General features: G+C 42.4%; 1 long non-coding RNA gene across 1 annotated transcript; it reads left to right on the top strand.

Moving 5' to 3' along the window:
• Positions 1 to 3,483: 3,483 nt before the first annotated feature.
• LOC130138406 (uncharacterized) lies at positions 3,484 to 5,890 on the top strand. Its single transcript, XR_008816810.1, has 2 exons — positions 3,484 to 3,639; positions 5,594 to 5,890. It is a non-coding gene; the product is annotated as an uncharacterized LOC130138406 (long non-coding RNA).
• The last annotated feature ends 892 nt before the right edge of the window (positions 5,891 to 6,782 follow it).

The raw sequence follows: 6,782 nt of genomic DNA, 5'->3' as shown, positions 1-6,782 counted from the left end.
AATGGCTTAAAATAAATGTGGTCACCCATTGGAGGAAAATTTTTATTTTTTTGGGTGAAAAAAAATTAAAAAAATATAAAATTTCAAAATTGCATAGAATTGCCTAGAAAACATGTGGCCATCAACTTGCAGTGAAATTTAAATTTTTTTAGATCGCCAAAAAAAAATTAGAATTTAAAAAATTCCAAAATTTCACGGAATGGCTTATAATACCTGTGGCCACCCATTTTTAGTTATATTTAATTTTTTTAACGTGCCCTAAAAATATTTAAAATAAAGAAGGACAAAAATTTTGGAAACTTTACCTAATAGCTTATACTACCTGTGGCCACCCAATTTTAGTATGGAAAATTTTTTTATTTCACAGGAAAAATTTTATATTAAAAAATAATAATTTTAAAATTCTACAAATTTTTAAATTTCAAAACTTTACGGAATGTCTTAGAATATCGGTGGCCACCAACTTTTAGTGAAATTTATTTTTTTTAGGTCCCAAAAAAAATTTAACAATAATAATAATTTTTCTCTTACAAAATTTTACAGAATGACTTAGAATACCTGTGGCCACCCACTTTCAGTGAAAAAATTTAATCAAAATGAATGCGATTCATATAGTGATGTTTGATACCTATGGCCACCCATATTGTGCTCATATATTGATGTTTCATATCAAATGAATGGGATTCATAGTATATTTGTTCGTAGGAAATTGCACGTCATAAGCACTCGACATTGGTTCATTTCAAGGAAACATTTTCTCAGTCTTTCCATCAAAATGGTAAGCTTCGTCATGTACATCATTATGTGTCCGTAATACATGTCAATAGTTCTTTACATATTCGCATAACCTTCCTACTTGTCAGTATAAACGTGGAGGTCATTCGTATAGAAGACAAACATCTTCCTCGTCCTTGTCCCCGGCCCTTTCCTCTTCCCCTGTCCCGTCATCTAACCCTCAACCACAATATGGTCCATCAGAATATGGACACGTTGGCCCTTCCTCCAATACTCAACAACATGTTACGGGACTTGGCCACATGCGAACCGAATCTCCTTCGGCTTCAATCTCCTTTAGCTCCTCTCTCCTTCCGTTCCACCCCATTATTCGGCGGAACAATCGAATATTGACGGAAACACAGGTCAAGAAGATAACCGATTCTTCATATGCCCATTTGGAGATTCGTAAGTACTTCATTTTTATTTTAGTATATGTAATATTTAGGGCTTTAGATATTGATGTCAACTGAATTGTCGATGTTGCACAATATCCGTACGATTGCAGATTCACGGATGCTCCATCTGTTGTGAGGGAATTGAACAAAATAGTAAGAAACTTTTGGATGGGAGAGTATATTAATTACATAAGTGTTCCACAAGAAGTGAAAGAAATGTGGTGGAATGAGTTCAAGGTAAGTTTTACATATTTTATTTTCTCACCAATTAAGTTTGGTGTAGTATATTGATGGGCAAGAATGATGTAAAGGGACCAAAACAACTCTGTAGTTTTCGATACCTAAAGGACCAGATATTTTCCCCGACATGAACTTTACAAAATCTGTCTATATTTGTCTGGTGCATGGTTATGGATATGTGATCATCATAATAACTTTCAATTTGTGTTTTTATTCATTGCAGCGGAAGTTCAAGTGGGAGGAAGCGGAAGACAGTGAAGTGAGAAGAATTTTCGATAAGAAAAACAGTGATTTTATGCGAAATGTCATTAATAGAACCAAGATTAAGCAAGTGAAGCCGTCTTTCCTTACAGCTGATAATTGGGCGGCAATTAACAGATTTTGGGCATCTGAACAGAGTCGGCAACTCTGTGAGCAGAATAAGAAGAATCGATCTTCTAGCTCTAATGATGGGTCAGCCACATATGCTGGGGGTTCTATCAACATTGCAGAGCATCGCAAACGACTGGTGAGTCTGTTAAATGAGTTATAAGTTAATTTAATTCAATTACTCATGTTTACATTTTGTAGGCACAAGAATTGGGGACGGAACCCACATTTGCAGCTACATTTGAACGCACATTTCAAAAGAAAGATAAGACATGGACTGGCGATCGAGCAAAAGCTGTTAAGGTATGTAAGGTTATACTTTGGCTTATATGTAAACTATAATGAAAACCATGAATGCTTTCAATATTTATGGTAGATATATGTATATATATATAGTGATTTTATTTTCATCTACATTGTTAATGTAGGAAAAATATGATGAACTTTTAATGAGCAGTGCTAGTGGTAGTGATGATTGTCCTGAGTTTGGGCCACCAGTTGATAATATGGCATTATGGATGGAGGCAACGGGTGGGGTGAAAAAAGGAAAAATATTTGGGATGGGATCGTTGTAACAGTATGAATTTTCGATCCTTTTTCTCGGGATTTAGGAAATGAATTTGACCAATGCGCTATAGTGAGATCTCACCTGGGAACCGCGCCTTCTCGAGATGCTAACCTTAGGGGTAGGGCTATTACGGGATTGAGTTCGCACGACCAAAGAACTCGACCTGGGTTTGATCTTCGACTATATGGATTGACGAGGGAATGTTTTGAGCCAACCGAGATCGGTCTATTTGATTGATCGTGTCCGAAGGGCACTAATGACAGACTCTCGCAATTATATGACGATCGAGGTCGCCTTGGTTCGAGCAAACTTAAACGTGATTTGACTTAGTGTCGGTCACGGGTCGAGAGCGCGTAATCCTAATGAGCCACCCGTTAGCAAGAGATAAGCTAAAGTCGCGATTGGTCAATTTTAGTCATTTCTTGGAATTCGGGCCCGGGAATCGAGAATTTTGAAAGTGACAATTTTGAGCGGCCGATGACGTTTTCGGCTTGGCCAACCTTGGGGCCACCCATTTCTGCAAAAAAAAATAGATTTCGGTCCGGGGCCGGAAAAATTACGGTTTTGCCCCTGTGGACACCGATGTTGGATTTTGAGATCGTTTGAGGTTATTTTTCGAGGCCAAGGTCATTTTAGAGTGGCCACGCATATTTGGAGTGGTTACGGCCAAAAATTAGAATTTCGACAAAAATTGAAAAAATAATATTATTTTATTCCCGAACTTCGCAATGATTTTCGAGGACTTAGAAAGTGAATTTTGCGATTCTGACGCCATATTATGTTGGCCACGCACATATGGAACACGTACGTGCAAAAATTGGAATTTCGCCCCGGGACCGGAAAATTACGATTTTGCCCCTAGGCTTATTTTTGGGTATTCCGAATTTTGGGGATTTGGAAATTGAATTTGGGGATTAAGTGTTGATAAATATCAGCCCCAAAATATTGGACAAAAACGCCCTTAGATATTTTGGTTTGGAAGAATGTGGACCAAGTGTTTTAGGGGCAAAATTGGAATTAAGAAAAAAATTGGTCAAACCTTAGACCAAATATTTAATTGTTTCTCTCCTCTCTCTCTCTCCTCATTCCCTCTCTTCTCTCGGCAGCCCCCCCCCCCCCCCCCAACAGAGAACTCTCTCCCTCTCTCCCTCACCAAAAATCCTCTCATCTCTCTCTCGGCCTTGGATCGCCGATCATCGCCGGAGCATCACCGGAGCAAGCCGCCACCGCCGATCGCCGCCAGCCAGGCGTTCCCCCTTGCCGCTCTAGCCGAGTTAGTCTAGAGTTCGGGTAAGTCGCGATCTAATCCCTATTTAGGACGTCGGGTATTTTCGGATTCGTTCGGGTATGGTTTAGACGATTTAGAGGTTGATTAAGGTGTCGATAATGGTTTTTGGTGGTTGATCGTGGTTATTGGTGGCTGATCATGACTATTAGCAGTTGTTGCGGGTTGGATTAGACGTCGGGAAATGAGTTTAGGCGGTTGGAATTCGGTAGAAATCGGTTCGGGTTTGAATCCGTGAGGTTCGGGTGAATCGCGGATTCACGGTTACTGTACCCGCTCGGTTTACTATTTTTGTAGAAAATTTTGTGTGCCGAATTTGAGGAAATTTTCTTCATGAAAGTTGTTTCCAACATATTGATGTATGACATATTTTAATTTGGGAATTTTTGTAAATCATTTGATACCATTCGAAAGTCTATCTTTGGACCGAAATAAAACTGCCCGATTTACTGTTCACCCGACCCTCGGGTCTGTTCGAATTTTTATAAATTCTTTTAGGCCTATTTTCAAAATACTTCCTTCACAAAAGTTGTTGGGGACATTTGTGATTATAACATATAAAAATTTCAAAGCTTTTCAAGGTGATTTGTGTGTTTAAATAAATGTATTTTGAGGACAAAATATTCTGTTGGAGCAAACTGATTTTGGTCTGATTTCGAGGGACAAAAAGGCATGGTTGCAGTTTGAACCGGATTTCGTGTTCTTCATAAGAAATGTTTATCGGGGTGTGTTTTGTGACATATCCAAAATTGAGAATTTTTGGAGTTCGTTTACTATTTATTTTGATGGGATTTTGGTCACTGTATAAACTGCCCAATTTTACCCTGATTCTTTGGATGTTCGTTTTTATGAGCGGAATGGTGGGGGTGTCGAGGTTGAATGGTTGCTGCCCTTGTGGCGGGAATTGAGCCTGAATGTGTGTTTGAATGTGGATTGGTGATATGCCGTTTGTGTTTGGCCGTGAGATGTGGTGGTGTGATAGTGCATTCGCGTATTGTATTCGCGTGCCAAGAATGTGTGATTGGGTGGCGTGTTCGTGTGACGAGAATGTGAAATTGTGAAATGTGTGTGAGGTGTGCGTGTTTGGCAGTGTGTAGGTATGGCCGTGTGACAAATGTGATTTGAGTGGAACGAAGGTACTGGAATGTAGGATTGGTTTGAAAAGTGAGACCCTGAGGCGTGTACGTTTACGCGGGGTGAGGTCCGTCCTGAGGCGTGTACGTTTACGCGGGACGATGCCGTCCCTGACGAGGTGACGATGCCCGGCCCGATGGGGTGACGATGCCTGACGTGGTCAGAAGACCGTTGGCCTGATGCGTTTTACGCGGGCGCGGTAGAAGGAAAGTGTGTGTAGGATTCCGTCCTGAGGCGTGTTCGTTTACGCGGGATGATGCCGTCCCTGACGAGGTGACGATGCCCGGCCCGACGGGGTGTCGATGCCTGACGAGGTCAGAAGACCGTTGGCCTGACGCGTTTTACGCGGGCGCGGTAGTGGTGGGAAAGGTTGAGAACGAGCGGGATTTGGCTTGACATGTGAGGATTGTGAAAGTGATGCATGGTGTGAGTTAGTGTGCGAGTGTGTTTGTATCGCGTGATGCAAAGGCGCGATTATGGGGTAAAATCTGCTAGGCATGGTATGGGACGTGCCCAAGTAGGTTTTGCTTTATAATCGAGGCACGCGCGCGGCTGTGATGTACTGCTGTGGTATGATTGGCGTGTGTATTGATATGTGGAAAGTGTGTGATGGCATGTGTGCAAGAATTGTATGTTGGGATTGTGGGCTAACGTGCATGGTGCGTATGCAAAGAGTCCAGGTATGTGTGAATGTTTGATTGCTGGCTGTGTGGTTGTTTGGTTGCGCGTTTGGATGTGTCTGGAATTACGTGATAGCCTAGGTGGGGCTTAGGTTGTGACTTATTGAGATGTGATCTCATGGTTGTTTCAACCAAACCATTTCAGAGCCCCCGCCTGAATGTCGAGATTGAGGTCGACTCGAAGTCGTCGGGTGAGCAGACAGCTGCGGAGGATTCAGGTGGTGATGCCGAGGACAGTGAGTCAGAGTGGACGCCTTCGAGAGGGCGTAGGGGATAGTTCTGGGAGGAGGATGCGCCCCATTTTTGGATAGTGCTGACCTAGAGAGCTGATCTTGATATTTTGGTGGTTTGGAGTTCATAATTCGGTGTGCTTATAAATTATTTTGTGGTTTGTATTGGCGGATGATGTAAATATTTGGAAGTGTAATATATGCTTGGTGGTTTGTCGATTTGTTCCTTCCTGGTGTTCTCCAATTTTAATGTCCGGGATTTTTGATTGCTTCCGCCGCGAGTTAACTCTGATGGATCGTTGGGTCGGCGACGTTATTCCTGGGACGTCACACTCTGTTCGACCGGAGGCGGGATGTCGCGGGCTCGACGGGGGTTCGGGGCGTGACATTCACAGTGTTGAATTGGTATCAGAGCAAGGTTAGCTCGATTTAAGTCGATCGAAGCTTGGAGTGATAAGGAGTGGAGACCCAGGATAGCTGTAGTTAGTTAGGGAGACCTTAGTGAACCATAGTGTGTCTAAGGCTACATTTTATTTCTAGACTGTTGTTGTGATTGTTGAGTGAATTTGGTGTTTTATTGGAATGCAGGTGCATCTGGACGTTAGGTAATTGCACAAACCCTTCTGATGTGGTTTGGTGCTGTATGATTAATTGCCTGCTAAGTGGATTACTGTGTCAACTCACTGCCTAGGACTAGACTGGGTTAGTTGGCCTAAGTCTTTAATTCCTAGATGGAATTATAGCAGATAGGAGAGTGATAGAAAGCTGGGACGATGAGCAGCCAGGGAAGAGGTGCAGGAAGAGGAATAGGAAGAGGTACAAGAAGGGGTGCAGGAAGAGGAGTATGGGGTCGAGGTCATGCTCGAGCTAGAGCTGTAGAGTACATTGATATGGGTGCTAGAATGGTAGAAAACCCTGGAGTTGGTGTAGGAGCTGTAGTGGACCCCCGAGCTGGTGTTAGACCTGCGAAAGATCTGCGTATGGAAGAAGTCCTCAGAGTATTAGAGAGGATTGGGAGTATGATGGATAGGCAAGCCCAAGAACGAGATAATGCGACTGCCCAAGCTGCTGAGGCTGCAGCTGCTATAGTTAATGAGATATGAG

Source organism: Syzygium oleosum, unplaced genomic scaffold (genome assembly GCF_021117445.2).
Source record: "Syzygium oleosum isolate NSW1041296 unplaced genomic scaffold, Sole_v2.1 Sole_v2.01, whole genome shotgun sequence".
Classification (NCBI taxonomy): Eukaryota; Viridiplantae; Streptophyta; class Magnoliopsida; order Myrtales; family Myrtaceae; genus Syzygium; species Syzygium oleosum.
The sequence above is the reverse complement of the archived record's forward strand: the minus strand, read 5'-3'. Positions and strand labels throughout refer to the sequence as shown.